Genomic DNA, 16,277 nt, shown 5'->3' on the forward strand with positions numbered 1-16,277 from the left:
CAAGGAAAGCGAGACAGCTCTGGGGCTAGAACAAATACAGAGCTTTCTGACGCTTTAGTAGCTATGTCTGATATACCCTCACAATGTACAGAAGCTGAAGCAGGAGAGCTTCTATCTGTGGGTGACATTTCTGATTCAGGGAAGGTGTTTCTTCAAGCATTTAAATTTAAGCTTGAACACCTCCGCTTGTTGCTCAGGGAGGTTTTAGCAACTCTGGAAGACTGTGACACCATTGTAGTCCCAGAGAAATTGTGTAAAATGGACAAATACTTTGCAGTGCCTGTTTACACTGATATTTTTCCAATCCCTAAGAGGTTTTCAGAAATTATTATGAAGGAATGGGATAGACCAGGTGTACCGTTCTCTCCGTGTCCTAAAGCTTTGGTATTGGTATCCCACAAGTAATGGATGAACCCGTGGACTGGATTCACCTTTACAAGAGAAAACAAAATTTATGCTTACCTGATAAATTTCTTTCTCTTGTGGTGTATCCAGTCCACGGCCCGCCCTGTCATTTTAAGGCAGGTGTTTTTTATTTTTAAACTACAGTCACCACTGCACCCTATAGTTTCTCCTTTTTTCTTGCTTGTCTTCGGTCGAATGACTGGGGGTGGCAGTTAGGGGAGGAGCTATATAGACAGCTCTGCTGTGGGTGTCCTCTTGCAGCTTCCTGTTGGGAAGGAGAATATCCCACAAGTAATGGATGAACCCGTGGACTGGATACACCCCAAGAGAAAGAAATTTATCAGGTAAGCATAAATTTTGTTTTTGTCTTCCTATTCACATTTATTGTTATTTCTAATTATAGGGTCTGCACTAATACCTTTACCAAGGTACAAAACAAATATCAGGTTTACTAAACCTGACATGGGATAAAGTTTTTCTCTCTCTTTTTTGTAAATTCATTCTTTACTGTGTAGATACTGTAAATATTTCAAATTCAAAGTGATCTAAATATGTTTAAATAGATACTGTATTCCTATAAATATCTGTATATATCTATACCTATAGATAATCATTTAGATATATATTTCACTAAAAAATCTTTAGCTATATATATATATATGTATTTAATAATAAATAGAACACATTCTCCTATTTGAAGAACATTGGAATGTGAAATATTCATTATTCATGTCGGGTTTGGCACACTTTAATAAACACGCAGTTGTGTAGTGCGTAAGTATGGGTGTTAGTTTTTTTTTTTTTGCAGTTTTTGCTCTCCATTGAATCTATGGGAGAATACTTAATTTGGTTGCAATATTCTAAGTTCTACGTTTTGAGCTAACTTTTTACTTTCAACTAATAATACAAGCGCAACCTGACATGTGCACAAAGCCTCCGTCTAGCAAAGTTGACACACGAGCAGGAGTGCTAAATAGTGCTCCACTCGTAATCTAGCCCCTAATGAGTTAATTACTAAAATAATCTCTATAAACAACGAAAGCATATTCCTAAATTAAATTCTGTAGTTAAGGAAACTCATAGCAGATCTGTAACGCTCGTGGGATACTCCTCTATCAGACCAAACTCCGCCAGTAGTCTTCTTATCCCGGCGTTGAGCCGGAATGATAGGGAATATCCCAGAGCAGAGAAAGTTAGTGAGATGAGGAAGGCGGCACTCACCACAGGCAGGACAGTCCCCAGCGGCAACAGCAGAGCAGTCCAAGGATGAACCACTAGAATTGTCAGGCAGGGAGGGTTGGGCAGCAGCAAAGCAGTCCAAGGATAAACCACTAGAATGGTCAGGCAGGCAGGATTTGGCAACAGTTAAGCAGTCCAGCAGATTGAGGGTTAAGGCAGGTAGAGTAGTCAGACAGGCAGGTTCAGCAATAGTAATAAATCCAGCAGTTACTTGTTAAGGCAAGTAAAGTAGTCAGACAGGCAGGTTCAGCAGCAGTAATCAATCCAGCAGTTTAAGGGTTAAGGCAGGAGAGTAGTCAGGCAGACAGGTTCAGTAACGGTATTTAGGCACTTAGAAAGAACGATCTGTCACACCCAGGAGTACACAAAGTAATACCTATACTTAGGCAGTGACAGATCGTTTGTGGAAAGTTTAAATAGGCGCAGAATTCGCGCCACTGAGGTCTGACCGGCATCAGAAGCGAGCAGCGATGATGTCAGCGCTGTACGCATCTGAGCCGACCCTGCCCCTGGCAATGAGCAGTGAAGGAGACGCTGCGCACCTAGCAACGGCTAGAGCAGTGTGGCGTGACAGGATCTAAAATTTCAGATCAAGGATTACACAGCATCACCCAAATATAGCTAGTGGTAGGTGCTTCTTTTTTTAATTTTGCAGAATAAAGCCAAAAAAGCTTAATCTATAGAATGTTGGTTAATTTTAATTTATTGGTATAAAAAAATTAAGTTTAAAATACCTGGTGTCGTCCACATGTAAGAATTAAAATATACTCCCTTCCACTAGCTGAAATTCTTAAGAAAGAATGTGTCTTGTTCTCCAGATTCTCATTTGTTTCTTAATTTGGTTCTGCGAGTTTTGCAAGTCATTGAATAAATAGCTTTTAAGTCAATTCTGCTTGCATGTTTGTTAATTTTTAAAGTGTTAGATCTTAAATAGACAGTATAGTTAAAGGGACAGTCAACACCAGAATTTTTGTTGTTTAAAAAGAAAGATAATCCCTTTATTACCCATTCCCCAGTTTTGCATTACCAACACAGTTATAATAATACACGTTTTACCTCTGTAATTATCTTGTATCTAAGCTTCTGCTGACTGCCCCCTTATTTCAGTTCTTTTGACAGACATGCAGTTTAGCCAATCAGTGCTCACTCCTAGGTCACTTTACGTGCATGAGCTCAATGTTATCTATATGAAACATGTGAACTAATGCCTTCTAGTGGTCAAAATGTATTCAGATTAGAGGCAGTCTTCAAGGTCTAAGAAATTAGCATATGAACCTCCTAGGTTTAGCTTTCAACTAAGAATACCAAGAGAACAAAGCAAAATTGGTGATAAAAGTAAATTGAGAAGTTGTTTAAAATTGCATCCCCTATTTAAATCAAGAAAAAAAAAAATTTGGACTTGACTGTCCCTTTAATATTAAAGTTTCATGATTCAGATAGGGCATGTTATTTTAAACAACATTCCAATTTACTTTTATCATCAAATTTGCATTTCTCTTGGTATTCTTAGTTGAAGGCTAAACCTAGTTAGTCTCATATGCTAATTTCTAAGCCCTTGAAGTCCACCTCTTATCTGAATGCATTTGACAGTTTTTCCACAGCTAGCAGGCGTTAGTTCATATGTTCCATATAGATAACATTGTGCTCACACCCGTGGAGTGGCACTAATTGGCTAAAAAGTCTGTCAAAATAACTGAAATAAGGGGGCTTAGACACAAGGTAATCACAGAGGTAAAATGTGTATTAATATAATTGTGTTGGTTATGGAAAACTGGGGAATGGGTAATAAAGGGATTATCTATCTTTCTAAACAATAACAATTCTGGAGTAGACTGTCCCTTTAAGGCTTAACTGTGGTAACCTACTTTTATGATTATGCTTTTTAAAATGAGAACTTTTGAGGTCTTCTCTTTTGATTCTTGAGGATGTAGCATGTTATTTTGTTTCCCTGGGAGCCACTAAAGATGCCAAATATCCTCTGTTTTAGTTACACTATTCTTATAGCCTACAAGCTCAAGGGAAAGTTCTCACATTTTTTAAATGAGGGTACCTTCTGCTATAGAAAGACCTTTAATCATTTGACGCCTCTGTTTAACAGTTGTGCAAAACATCCACTTCTCCCCTGTATACATTGACAATTGTGTTTCTTTTTTTTTTTATATATATATATCTCTTTATTGGTTGCCGAAAAGAGTACAATATGCAAAAATCACTCTTGTTGTCATATATAGCCAATAACAAAATCAAACAACTTAGCTATACAAAAAAAACATAAACCATAAAGCAGCATATGACAATATTTCATCGGCATTTTTATAATTAACTCCTCGCAGCACCTGGCTTGGGGGAGCCTAGAAATAAATAAAAATAAAAAATACAGAAAATGGGAGAGAAAAAGAAAAAAAAAGGGTGTACTCACTCTAACCCTTAATCCCCGGGACCACTAGCCTTGTATCTCAGAAGCGTTTGTTATCCATGTATGCGGGAACAATTCTAATATGACCATCTCAGCAAAACTAGTAGAAGACAGAAAGGGCGATAAAATCTGTTTTTGTATAGGTAAAGGGTAGGACTTAATAATAGCATACCATCCAAGTAAAAAAATTTTGATAATTTTCTCCAACATAGGTGTGTCCGGTCCACGGCGTCATCCTTACTTGTGGGATATTCTCTTCCCCAACAGGAAATGGCAAAGAGCCCAGCAAAGCTGGTCACATGATCCCTCCTAGGCTCCGCCTACCCCAGTCATTCTCTTTGCCGTTGTACAGGCAACATCTCCACGGAGATGGCTTAGAGTTTTTTAGTGTTTAACTGTAGTTTTTATTATTCAATCAAGAGTTTGTTATTTTGAAATAGTGCTGGTATGTACTATTTACTCAGAAACAGAAAAGAGATGAAGATTTCTGTTTGTATGAGGAAAATGATTTTAGCAACCGTCACTAAAATCCATGGCTGTTCCACACAGGACTGTTGAGAGCAATTAACTTCAGTTGGGGGAACAGTGTGCAGTCTCTTGCTGCTTGAGGTATGACACATTCTAACAAGACGATGTAATGCTGGAAGCTGTCATTTTCCCTATGGGATCCGGTAAGCCATGTTTATTACGATTGTAAATAAGGGCTTCACATGGGCTTATTAAGACTGTAGACTTTTTCTGGGCTAAATCGATTCATTATTAACACATATTTAGCCTTGAGGAATCATTTTATTTGGGTATTTTGATATAATAATATCGGCAGGCACTGTTTTAGACACCTTATTCTTTAGGGGCTTTCCCAAAGCATAGGCAGAGTCTCATTTTCGCGCCGGTGTTGCGCACTTGTTTTTGAGAGGCATGGCATGCAGTCGCATGTGAGAGGAGCTCTGATACTTAGAAAAGACTTTCTGAAGGCGTCATTTGGTATCGTATTCCCCTTTGGGCTTGGTTGGGTCTCAGCAAAGCAGATACCAGGGACTGTAAAGGGGTTAAAGTTAAAAACGGCTCCGGTTCCGTTATTTTAAGGGTTAAAGCTTCCAAATTTGGTGTGCAATACTTTTAAGGCTTTAAGACACTGTGGTGAAAATTTGGTGAATTTTGAACAATTCCTTCATGTTTTTTCGCAATTGCAGTAATAAAGTGTGTTCAGTTTAAAATTTAAAGTGACAGTAACGGTTTTATTTTAAAACGTTTTTTGTACTTTGTTATCAAGTTTATGCCTGTTTAACATGTCTGAACTACCAGATAGACTGTGTTCTGAATGTGGGGAAGCCAGAATTCCTATTCATTTAAATAAATGTGATTTATGTGACAATGACAATGATGCCCAAGATGATTCCTCAAGTGAGGGGAGTAAGCATGGTACTGCATCATTCCCTCCTTCGTCTACACGAGTCTTGCCCACTCAGGAGGCCCCTAGTACATCTAGCGCGCCAATACTCCTTACTATGCAGCAATTAACGGCTGTAATGGACAATTCTGTCAAAAACATTTTAGCCAAAATGAACACTTTTCAGCGTAAGCGCGACTGCTCTGTTTTAGATACTGAAGAGCATGACGACGCTAATAATAATGTTTCTGAAGGGCCCCTAACCCAGTCTGATGGGGCCAGGGAGGTTTTGTCTGAGGGAGAAATTACTGATTCAGGGAACATTTCTCAACAAGCTGAACCTGATGTGATTACATTTAAATTTAAGTTGGAACATCTCCGCATTCTGCTTAAGGAGGTATTATCCACTCTGGATGATTGTGACAAGTTGGTCATCCCAGAGAAACTATGTAAAATGGACAAGTTCCTAGAGGTGCCGGGGCTCCCAGAAGCTTTTCCTATACCCAAGCGGGTGGCGGACATTGTTAATAAAGAATGGGAAAGGCCCGGTATTCCTTTCGTCCCTCCCCCCATATTTAAAAAATTGTTTCCTATGGTCGACCCCAGAAAGGACTTATGGCAGACAGTCCCCAAGGTCGAGGGAGCGGTTTCCACTTTAAACAAACGCACCACTATACCCATAGAGGATAGTTGTGCTTTCAAAGATCCTATGGATAAAAAATTAGAAGGTTTGCTTAAAAAGATGTTTGTTCAGCAGGGTTACCTTCTACAACCAATTTCATGCGTTGTCCCTGTCGCTACAGCCGCATGTTTCTGGTTCGATGAGCTGATAAAGGCGGTCGATAGTGATTCTCCTCCTTATGAGGAGATTATGGACAGAATCAATGCTCTCAAATTGGCTAATTCTTTTACCCTAGACGCCACTTTGCAATTGGCTAGATTAGCGGCTAAGAATTCTGGGTTTGCTATTGTGGCGCGCAGAGCGCTTTGGTTGAAATCTTGGTCGGCTGATGCGTCTTCCAAGAACAAGCTACTTAACATTCCTTTCAAGGGGAAAACGCTGTTTGGCCCTGACTTGAAAGAGATTATCTCTGATATCACTGGGGGTAAGGGCCACGCCCTTCCTCAGGATCGGCCTTTCAAGACAAAAAATAAACCTAATTTTCGTCCCTTTCGTAGAAACGGACCAGCCCAAAGTGCTACGTCCTCTAAGCAAGAGGGTAATACTTCTCAAGCCAAGCCAGCTTGGAGACCAATGCAAGGCTGGAACAAGGGAAAACAGGCCAAGAAACCTGCCACTGCTACCAAGACAGCATGAAATGTTGGCCCCCGATCCGGGACCGGATCTGGTGGGGGGCAGACTCTCTCTCTTCGCTCAGGCTTGGGCAAGAGATGTTCTGGATCCTTGGGCACTAGAAATAGTCTCCCAAGGTTATCTTCTGGAATTCAAGGGGCTTCCCCCAAGGGGGAGGTTCCACAGGTCTCAGTTGTCTTCAGACCACATAAAAAGACAGGCATTCTTACATTGTGTAGAAGACCTGTTAAAAATGGGAGTGATTCATCCTGTTCCATTAAGAGAACAAGGGATGGGGTTCTACTCCAATCTGTTCATAGTTCCCAAAAAAGAGGGAACGTTCAGACCAATCTTAGATCTCAAGATCTTAAACAAGTTTCTCAAGGTTCCATCGTTCAAGATGGAAACCATTCGAACTATTCTTCCTTCCATCCAGGAAGGTCAATTCATGACCACGGTGGATTTAAAGGATGCGTATCTACATATTCCTATCCACAAGGAACATCATCGGTTCCTAAGGTTCGCATTCCTGGACAAGCATTACCAGTTCGTGGCGCTTCCTTTCGGATTAGCCACTGCTCCAAGGATTTTCACAAAGGTACTAGGGTCCCTTCTAGCTGTGCTAAGACCAAGGGGCATTGCTGTAGTACCTTACTTGGACGACATTCTAATTCAAGCGTCGTCCCTTACTCAAGCAAAGGCTCACACGGACATAGTCCTGGCCTTTCTCAGATCTCACGGATGGAAAGTGAACGTGGAAAAGAGTTCTCTATCTCCGTCAACAAGGGTTCCCTTCTTGGGAACAATAATAGACTCCTTAGAAATGAGGATATTTCTGACAGAGGCCAGAAAAACAAAGCTTCTAGACTCTTGTCGGATACTTCATTCCGTTCCTCTTCCTTCCATAGCTCAGTGCATGGAAGTGATCGGGTTGATGGTAGCGGCAATGGACATAGTTCCTTTTGCACGCATTCATCTAAGACCATTACAACTGTGCATGCTCAGTCAGTGGAATGGGGACTATACAGACTTGTCTCCGAAGATACAAGTAAATCAGAAGACCAGAGACTCACTCCGTTGGTGGCTGTCCCTGGACAACCTGTCACGAGGGATGACATTCCGCAGACCAGAGTGGGTCATTGTCACGACCGACGCCAGTCTGATGGGCTGGGGCGCGGTCTGGGGATCCCTGAAAGCTCAGGGTCTTTGGTCTCGGGAGGAATCTCTTCTACCGATAAATATTCTGGAACTGAGAGCGATATTCAATGCTCTCAAGGCTTGGCCTCAGCTAGCGAGGGCCAAGTGCATGCGGTTTCAATCAGACAACATGACAACTGTTGCGTACATCAACCATCAGGGGGGAACAAGGAGTTCCCTGGCGATGGAAGAAGTGACCAAAATCATTCTATGGGCGGAGTCTCACTCCTGCCACCTGTCTGCTATCCACATCCCAGGAGTGGAAAATTGGGAAGCGGATTTTCTGAGTCGTCAGACATTGCATCCGGGGGAGTGGGAACTCCATCCGGAAATCTTTGCCCAAGTCACTCAGCTGTGGGGCACTCCAGACATGGATCTGATGGCCTCTCGTCAGAACTTCAAAGTTCCTTGCTACGGGTCCAGATCCAGGGATCCCAAGGCGGCTCTAGTGGATGCACTAGTAGCACCTTGGACCTTCAAACTAGCTTATGTGTTCCCGCCGTTTCCTCTCATCCCCAGGCTGGTAGCCAGGATCAATCAGGAGAGGGCGTTGGTGATCTTGATAGCTCCTGCGTGGCCACGCAGGACTTGGTATGCAGATCTGGTGAATATGTCATCGGCTCCACCTTGGAAGCTACCTTTGAGACGAGACCTTCTTGTTCAGGGTCCGTTCGAACATCCGAACCTGGTTTCACTCCAGCTGACTGCTTGGAGATTGAACGCTTGATCCTATCGAAGCGAGGGTTCTCAGATTCTGTTATCGATACTCTGGTTCAGGCCAGAAAGCCTGTAACTAGAAAGATTTACCACAAAATTTGGAAAAAATATATCTGTTGGTGTGAATCTAAAGGATTCCCTTGGGATAAGGTTAAGATTCCTAAGATTCTATCCTTCCCTCAAGAAGGATTGGAAAAAGGATTGTCTGCAAGTTCCCTGAAGGGACAGATTTCTGCCTTGTCTGTGTTACTTCACAAAAAGCTGGCAGCTGTGCCAGATGTTCAAGCCTTTGTTCAGGCTCTGGTTAGAATTAAGCCTGTTTACAAACCTTTGACTCCTCCTTGGAGTCTCAATTTAGTTCTTTCAGTTCTTCAGGGGGTTCCGTTTGAACCCTTACATTCCGTTGATATTAAGTTATTATCTTGGAAAGTTTTGTTTTTAGTTGCAATTTCTTCTGCTAGAAGAGTTTCAGAATTATCTGCTCTGCAGTGTTCTCCTCCTTATCTGGTGTTCCATGCAGATAAGGTGGTTTTACGTACTAAACCTGGTTTTCTTCCAAAAGTTGTTTCTAACAAAAACATTAACCAGGAGATTATCGTACCTTCTCTGTGTCCGAAACCAGTTTCAAAGAAGGAACGTTTGTTGCACAATTTGGATGTTGTTCGCGCTCTAAAATTCTATTTAGATGCTACAAAGGATTTTAGACAAACATCTTCCTTGTTTGTTGTTTATTCCGGTAAAAGGAGAGGTCAAAAAGCAACTTCTACCTCTCTCTCTTTTTGGATTAAAAGCATCATCAGATTGGCTTACGAGACTGCCGGACGGCAGCCTCCCGAAAGAATCACAGCTCATTCCACTAGGGCTGTGGCTTCCACATGGGCCTTCAAGAACGAGGCTTCTGTTGATCAGATATGTAGGGCAGCGACTTGGTCTTCACTGCACACTTTTACCAAATTTTACAAGTTTGATACTTTTGCTTCTTCTGAGGCTATTTTTGGGAGAAAGGTTTTGCAAGCCGTGGTGCCTTCCATTTAGGTGACCTGATTTGCTCCCTCCCTTCATCCGTGTCCTAAAGCTTTGGTATTGGTTCCCACAAGTAAGGATGACGCCGTGGACCGGACACACCTATGTTGGAGAAAACAGAATTTATGTTTACCTGATAAATTACTTTCTCCAACGGTGTGTCCGGTCCACGGCCCGCCCTGGTTTTTTTTTAATCAGGTCTGATAATTTATTTTCTTTAACTACAGTCACCACGGTACCATATGGTTTCTCCTATGCTAATATTCCTCCTTAACGTCGGTCGAATGACTGGGGTAGGCGGAGCCTAGGAGGGATCATGTGACCAGCTTTGCTGGGCTCTTTGCCATTTCCTGTTGGGGAAGAGAATATCCCACAAGTAAGGATGACGCCGTGGACCGGACACACCGTTGGAGAAAGTAATTTATCAGGTAAACATAAATTCTGTTTTTTCTGAAGAATCCTGAAGATAGTAGGATTCAAAAATAATTTGTCCTTGAATAGCCTGTATAACCTCTGAGAAGGGAGGCCCTCTTCTCGCTTTCCAGCTTTTTAATATTCTCTGTCTTACCGCTATTATTATAGTATTTAGTGAATGTACCCAATAACTATCTTGATCACTTGAGGTCTTAAATAATAAGACAATATCCTGGAACGTAAGGGAGATAGATAGATTGTGTATAGTGTTAAACCAATATGTAATTTTCAACCATAACTGATTTATCTTAGGACAAGACCAGAACATGTGAAATAGATCAGCTTTCCGGTATGAACATCTTGGGTTACCTGGGGACATCGTTTCATAGAATCTGGCAAGTTTAGCTGGATATAGATAAAAATTATTTATGAGCTTCATATGCGATTCCTTCCAGCTTGATGGAATTTTACACTTATCCAAAGTACTAAAACTCTGCCTAACTCTGTCCTGATCTATATCTGGAATTGACGGGATCCAAAAATTACAAATCTTATCTAAGAAACCTTGAGTTTGCTTTGACAGCATAATATCATATATTATTGAAATTGATGTTACACCCGAAACAAATCTTTGTAATAGAGTCCTGACATCGGACCACGCAATAGACAAGGGGAACGTCCATTCTTGTGCATCGACAAAATGTCGAATTTGAAAAAATGCAAATAAATCTGATCTGGGCAAATTATATAGTGAAAACATAATTTCCCCTGGTAGTACTGAATCATCTAGACCTAATAGTTGACAAACCAAACTTAGGCCTTTCTCTGCCCATAACTTAAAAGATCTTTGATTGATGCCCGGGGAAAATAGCGGGTTGCCTGGAATAGGGAGAAATTCTGAAAAAGTAAAATCTAACCCTAATATTCTACAGAATTTATGCCACGCAAGGACTATTTTCTTGAATGTTATAAGTGAAAAAACATTAAAGGGTAACTTTCGAGGCTTGCAATGTAGTATAGCTGTTAACGTAAAAGTATATATCAAGAAAGACTCTTCTTCAAAAGTAGAGTATACATTTGTTCTAGCCAGCCAGTCAATTGCAACTTTTATTAATGAGGCGATATTGTACAAGCTGATATCTGGAAACGATAGCCCACCGGCCACAGGTTTCTGCATTAATCTAGATAATGCAATGCATGGTTTTTTATTCTACCATATAAATTTCGAAAAATAACAGCGCAATTTTCTTAGGTCACTATTAGATAAAATTAAAGGCAAATTTTGTAATGGATAGAGCAGACGTGGAAAAATAATAGTTTTAACCAAATTAACCCTTGCCGTTAAAGACAGTGGAAAGGAGGTCCATAATTGCAGATCTAATTTAATTTTTTGAAATAAAGGGATATAATTGTCAGAATACCAGTACTTGGGATTTTTATGCAACACAAGTCCCAAATATTTAATAGTCTCCACCTCCTTGATTGTCTTAATAGGGAACCTGGAGGGTGATTTCCCCATGACCATCAGTTTGCTTTTTTCAGCATTGACCCTATAACCTGAAAATGAGCTGAACTCTTCCAGCAACTGGATCAAAATTGGAATAGATTGCTGCAAATTCTCTAGAAAGACTAAAATATCATCCGCATATAATAAAATATTTAGGCGATGCGAACCTAATAAAATAACTGTTAAACAATTTCTTACACGTATCTCGAGCTGCTCTAACGCTATATTAAACAATAAGGGCGATAGTGGGCAACCTTGCCGTGTACCACGCTGGAGTGTTATATATTAACCAATATATGTCATATAGGATTTGAATATATTCTATGGATAAATTGCGCAAAGTTCCCTTTAATCCCAAATTTTCCAAACGAAATAAATAAATGCTCCCAGATTATAGAGTCAAACGCTTTGACCGCATCCAATGTAAGAACAGCCATATCATGTCCTCTATTTAAATTGGATTCTTGCTCATTATTCCAGGCGTAATCTAGAAAAGTTGTTAATTTACGTATATTCTTACACGGATTTCTATTGGTCATGAACCCCGTCTGATCTGGGTGAATGAGTTTCTGTAAACAGAATGAGAATCTGTTAGCTAAAATAATGGTTAAAATCTTATAATCAGAATTTAAGACCGAAATCGGTCTGTATGATGCTGGGTCCTCTGCATCTTTATCCTTTTTCAAAATAAGAGAGATATTGGCCATTGTAAAATAAGATGAAATTGGTTTATCTACTATGTAATACTTATTAAAAAGATTCTCTAGTACCTGTAATAAATCTTCCTTCAAACATTTAAAAAACTCTGATGGAAATCCATCTGGACCGGGCGCTTTATTAGGTTTCAATTTATCAATAGCGTTGCCAATTTCTTCTCTAGTTATGGGTTCATTTAACATAGTCAAATCTTCAACTTGAATCTTTGGAGTCACAATTTCTGACCAAAATATGTCTTGGTTATAAGAGTTAATCTTAACCGTGGAATATAAATGTTGGTAATAAGTAGCAAAGACTTTACAAATTTCCGAGGTTTCAAAATATCTAGGCTCATTGTCTTTGATGACAGATATAAGATTTTTCTTCTTCCTACATTTAGTAAGGCTAGCTAGATATTTATCTGAGCACCCATGGAATCCCTTATAATACCGATTTATTCTGATTTCATCAGCTTGAGATTTTTGTTTTAAATAGAGATCTCGTTCTTTTCTAATGGCAATGTAATTATCCCAATTTTGCTGCGAAGGAATGTTCTGTACCTGTGTATACCCATTCTTTACTCTCTTTGCCAATAAAACTTCCCTAGCTTTGATCTTTTTCCCTCGTATATTCAAGAAAGCCATAATCTCTCCCCTAAGCACCACTTTAGATGGGTCCCAGAAAATTTCAATTTTATTTCTATATTCCGCATTATTCAGTCCATACTCTTGCCATTTTGATTGTAACCACGATCGAAACCTGGGCTCATAACATAGAAAACGAGGAAAGCAAAATACCGAATTTTGTAGTTTACCCTTGTTCACAAGAAAAAAAGTTAATACAATTATTGCGTGGTCCGATATCAGGATCTCTCTAATCTCTGCCTTTGATTGCCATATGGAAAGAGATTCAGAGACCAAAAACAGGTCAATCCTGGAAAACGTCCTGTGGGCTCTAGATTCACATGTGTATTTTAGCCTGTCAGGATTTTGGATCCGCCAAATATCTGTCAATTTTAATTTGTGGCAGAATTTCTGAAAATATTTTGCACTATGCCTCTTACTAGCTACATTTTTATGTGAGAACCGATCCAATGATGTATCTAATGTCATATTAAAGTCTCCACATATAACTAAATTTTGGCTTATAAATGGAAATACCTTATTTTTATTTTTTTCCCAAAATTCTATTGAAAGTCTATTTGGTGCATAAATATTACAAATTACAAATTTTATGTTTTTAACCAATATTTGGAGTAGGATAAATCTAGCTTCACTCTCAATATCTATCTTAATTATCTTATAGTCCAATTGTTTGTGCAATAGTACTTCCACACCACATTTTGTATTGGAGCCTTTGGTGGAAATTACTTCCCCGACCCAGTTGGTCCTCAGCTTAGCTACTTCTATCTCATTAAGATGCGTTTCCTGAAGAAAAACTAGGTCGGGTTGTAACTTAGCTAAAGTTTTAATAATCAATTTGCGTTTCACTGGGTACGCGATCCCCCCCACATTCCAGGACAGCATCCTAATTCCCTCTGACATTACTTTTTAACATCTAAAATCCATTGTTTGTCTCCGGGGAAAGAGAGAGAGCGAGAAAGGGGAGGGAAAATATATAAAAAAATTTTAAAAAAAAAACACTAAACGAAAATACCAAGCAGGGGAACAACCGGTCCAAAAATAAACTACAATTCTTAGCATCCAAATCAATCACACAATACTGGAATTATAATATATACATTTCATTGTTATCCCAAAGTTTTTAAAAATTCAATAACATTTGATATTTCATTGAACACCTGTCTACTGCCTTTGTCCTCAATTACGATTCTAGCCGGGTACATCAGCCAAGCATTTATGCCTTTATTTATTAACTGCGTACAGTACGGGGCCATGGCTTTCCTCCTGGCAGAGGTCTCGCCAGAGAAATCCTGAAACAACAAGATCTTGTTGTTACCGAATATCAAAGGCTCTTTTTTTTTTTCTTTTTAAAGAGATTCAATAACTCTATTTTATCCTGAAACTTCAGGAGCTTGAAGATAGTCATTCTTGGTCTGGCCGACCCATTGACCGCGGACCTTCTGGGGCCAACTCTGTGTGCCCTCTCAATTACTAATGGTAATAAGTGTGTTGGCATACCCAGGCCCTGTGGTAGGGTCGTAGAAGAAAATGCCATGAGATCCTCAAACTCCGGAAGCTCTGGTAGACCAATAATTCTGATGTTATTGCGCCTGGAGCGATCCTCCAGATCCTCCAGGCGCAATTGCATACTATTTAACTTATCCTCTTGTTTTTGTATTGTTACTTGATGTGTATTTGTCTGATCTTCTAGTGAAGAAATTCTTTCTTCAGCTTCAACAAGTCTTATCGAAAATTTCTTAATTTCCATAGAGAGTGCTCCTATATCAGCTGAGATAACTCCTAGCTCTTTTTTAATAGAGTCAAATTGTGGCGAAAAAATAGCAGATAACTGACCTATAAGGGCCTGAGTATCTATAACTAAAGGAACTGTGTCTGTTATACTATCAACACTGTTATCAGCCATCTTGGCTTTTTTATCTTTAGATTTCGCCTGCGTTTTTGCTTGAGTAATAAATTTTTCCATTGATAGAGTGCCAAAAGAAATAAAGTGAAAAAAATAAAATAAAATTTTGTGAAAAAGAAAAACAAATATTATTGGAATATATCCATAAATATTTTACCATAGATGAGTCAGTTAAAAAGCTGACTGACTCCAATAGGGAACTTTTCCCAGTGAAAAAATACTTTCTTTTTTTTTTTTTTTTTTTTTTTTTAATATATATATGTGTGTTGTTAAGGAGTTTCTAGCGTGTAAAGTTACATGTGCTTAGTGTTTGCTAGAGTCATTTAATGTGCTAAAAAAAAAAAAAACTGTTTAACTTTGCTGATACAAAACAGCTTATACCTTATTTATCAAAAAGTAGCCAAGCGGCAAACCCAGTACCTGATCACTCTTACTCTAATTCAGGTCTCTAAATTTATAATTTCACCACTTTATGTTATATAACTATATACTACAACAGTTTCCCTGTAGTACCAGATTATTATCAAGCATACAGCCTTTGAAGAACTATGATAACAATTTTCAGAGACTTATACAAATTGCACTTTGCATATATAGCAACAAGCTGTACCTAACCCACTTATTTTTATCATAAGCAATTTACATCTAGAATCATAACATAAGTCCAGCGCAACAAAGCAGTTAAATGCACCTTAAAAGTTTTTATACTAGTATTTGTTAGGGATAAGCAAATAGTCACATCTTTTGCAGAAATATCACCAGAAAACTCTGCTGTACAATGATACCAAGTAGAGAAAGTATATTCCAAGCTGAGTGTATCTTCCGCTAGGTTAAATCGGGCAATTAATCGGATCCCATCTCAAATTGGTAGATAACTTTTAGCAGAGTTTTACAAGCCCAGCAACAAAAACAACTTTCTTTCTATTATAACATATTGACATTGTCAAATATACTTGCGAAATCCAGGATATAGTCCAAGATGCCTTCGACATACAGGGCTAATTTCCAGCCAGAAAGACTTCTGCCAATGTAGGCCCACAGGTTGAACCACAGCTTGCCCCTTCCTCAGAGCAATACCACCTCAGACGCCGGGCCACGCTCTAACAATCAAGTGCTCGCGGTTCTTCCGGCACTTTACCGCAAAACATTACGTGCAGATCCTTCCGCGGCTCATCAACGGCTCTCGTGGGAATGCGCCTTCAATCCGGATCGTGGTGCCTGATGTTCCGGTATCCTGTGTGCAGGTAGGTCTGAAGTAATGCAGCGCCCACTATGTTTAATTTTCTTGGCTCCTATATGCAACCAGGCTCATCTAGGCGAAGGCCACAATGTTCAGCTTCAGTGTACAGCTAATCCAGTGCCTGGGTATACCACGGAGATTCTCCTTTCCCATCCAGGCTAATATTGTGAACTAAGACTGAACCGGTCTAAA

The 16,277-nt window shown here is 39.6% G+C and overlaps 1 protein-coding gene across 1 annotated transcript in view; it reads left to right on the plus strand.

Annotated features, from left to right (window-relative positions):
• The window catches only part of FOCAD (focadhesin), a 1,237,844-nt gene that overhangs the window by 992,198 nt on the left and 229,369 nt on the right, over positions 1-16,277 (plus strand).

The sequence above is a fragment of the Bombina bombina genome, chromosome 2, assembly GCF_027579735.1.
Source record: "Bombina bombina isolate aBomBom1 chromosome 2, aBomBom1.pri, whole genome shotgun sequence".
NCBI classification, from domain to species: Eukaryota; Metazoa; Chordata; class Amphibia; order Anura; family Bombinatoridae; genus Bombina; species Bombina bombina.